Raw genomic sequence first — 2,500 nt, forward strand, 5'->3', positions numbered from 1 at the left:
GCCCGACTCGCAACTCGAGCGGATGTACGGCGGACTTTTCCCGCAATCGTACATTGCAGTCCACCCCTATATCTTCCACTTCATGAAGAGTTATCTCCCAAAAGCCAAAGTCCCGCTGTCCCAATACATGCTCTGGACGGCGGGCCGCGAGACGTGACGCCCGGTGGCAAAGAGTGCGCCGCTGAGGATATAGAGGGTCCGTCCCCCCGCACAGTGGTGACGGTGTGCGGGTAGTGTTTCCGACACCGCTTCCTGCGGTGGCAACGCTGGGGCAGAGTCGATACTCGCCCACTGGTGGAAGGTAAGCATTCTGCTTTACATCAGTACATAACTAATATTTCAGTCGTCTGACGTCCCTGCTTAGTAAATGATGCAGGACCACATACATAGATGATACATACTGTAAACTGGGGAGGACAGTGTGAACCGCACTCGACCCAGTCACCCTATCTCACAGTCCACTCTGTGTGTAACAAAGCGAAAGCACCAAAGCACTATCGTTCAACAACATCCATTTTATCCTCGCTGCCACAGGACACTATCCAAAGAACGACAAGAGGAACGTCACGTCCACTAATAAGACAGAATGTCTCACACCACCCGCAAACAACGCAGCTCAAATCAGCCAGCAACACCCACAGTGGTCCACCCAGTATCAACACAGGACGCAACGCCACGCCACAACACAAAAGGTACAAGTAATAAAATACCCTTTGGCCACACTCCTTATAAAGGCATCGAACCAACCCACCACCTGACACCAGCCAAACGTACATCCTGATTTGACACATCTCTGGCAACCTAACCCACGTTGGCCCTTAACCTAACCCACGTTGGCCCTTAACCTAACCCACGTTGGCCCTTAACCTAACCCACGTTGGCCCTTAACCTAACCCACGTTGGCCCTTAACCTAACCCACGTTGGCCCTTAACCTAACCCACGTTGGCCCTTAACCTAACCCACGTTGGCCCTTAACCTAACCCACGTTGGCCCTTAACCTAACCCACGTTGGCCCTTAACCTAACCCACGTTGGCCCTTAACCTAACCCACGTTGGCCCTTAACCTAACCCACGTTGGCCCTTAACCTAACCCACGTTGGCCCTTAACCTAACCCACGTTGGCCCTTAACCTAACCCACGTTGGCCCTTAACCTAACCCACGTTGGCCCTTAACCTAACCCACGTTGGCCCTTAACCTAACCCACGTTGGCCCTTAACCTAACCCACGTTGGCCCTTAACCTAACCCACGTTGGCCCTTAACCTAACCCACGTTGGCCCTTAACCTAACCCACGTTGGCCCTTAACCTAACCCACGTTGGCCCCTTAACCTAACCCACGTTGGCACCTTAACCTAAGTTACGCTGCACCTTAACCCAAGTTACGCTGCACCTTAACCCAAGTTACGCTGCACCTTAACCCAAGTTACGCTGCACCTTAACCCAAGTTACGCTGCACCTTAACCCAAGTTACGCTGCACCTTAACCCAAGTTACGCTGCACCTTAACCCAAGTTACGCTGCACCTTAACCCAAGTTACGCTGCACCTTAACCCAAGTTACGCTGCACCTTAACCCAAGTTACGCTGCACCTTAACCCAAGTTACGCTGCACCTTAACCCAAGTTACGCTGCACCTTAACCCAAGTTACGCTGCACCTTAACCCAAGTTACGCTGCACCTTAACCCAAGTTACGCTGCACCTTAACCCAAGTTACGCTGCACCTTAACCCAAGTTACGCTGCACCTTAACCCAAGTTACGCTGCACCTTAACCCAAGTTACGCTGCACCTTAACCCAAGTTACGCTGCACCTTAACCCAAGTTACGCTGCACCTTAACCCAAGTTACGCTGCACCTTAACCCAAGTTACGCTGCACCTTAACCCAAGTTACGCTGCACCTTAACCTAACTTACGCTGCACCTTAACCTAACTTACGCTGCACCTTAACCTAACTTACGCTGCACCTTAACCTAACTTACACTGCACCTTAACTGTCACATGTAACGTCACAGGAATGTAGCTTTGCCTAACAGCAACCCTCTGAACATAGTTCACTGCTTGGATCCTCTGGTGTCATGTGTATTTCTTGATGCCATGGTGCGTACCCTCACATAAAGGTCTTTCGAGTGTTGCGTACTTTCTACACAGTCCCGCTAACCACTGGAAGGGTGTACCGCTACAGAACGAATATCGCCCTCCCCTCCTGCCCTTCCAAGCTGGTCGGTCAGGCGTTTGTTTGTGAAATGAGCCTTGCAGCTGTTCAGTTGCATTCGGTTGTCGATGCAGTCAGTGTACGTTGTGGTACGGCCTGTGTGGACTGTCCGCTGATGTACGCGTAACCCACACTGATCATCCGTCGTTACGTACTGAGTGACATAATGTGGCACATGCTTGACCGTACACCGGCTGCGCCCTACAATGGCGAATCATAAGGGCCATATGTTGTGCACGATGCTACTTGTCTCGTCTCCCCATTACAGCGAGATTGCACTGTTGTACGC

Source organism: Schistocerca gregaria, unplaced genomic scaffold (genome assembly GCF_023897955.1).
Source record: "Schistocerca gregaria isolate iqSchGreg1 unplaced genomic scaffold, iqSchGreg1.2 ptg000843l, whole genome shotgun sequence".
Lineage (NCBI taxonomy): Eukaryota > Metazoa > Arthropoda > Insecta > Orthoptera > Acrididae > Schistocerca > Schistocerca gregaria.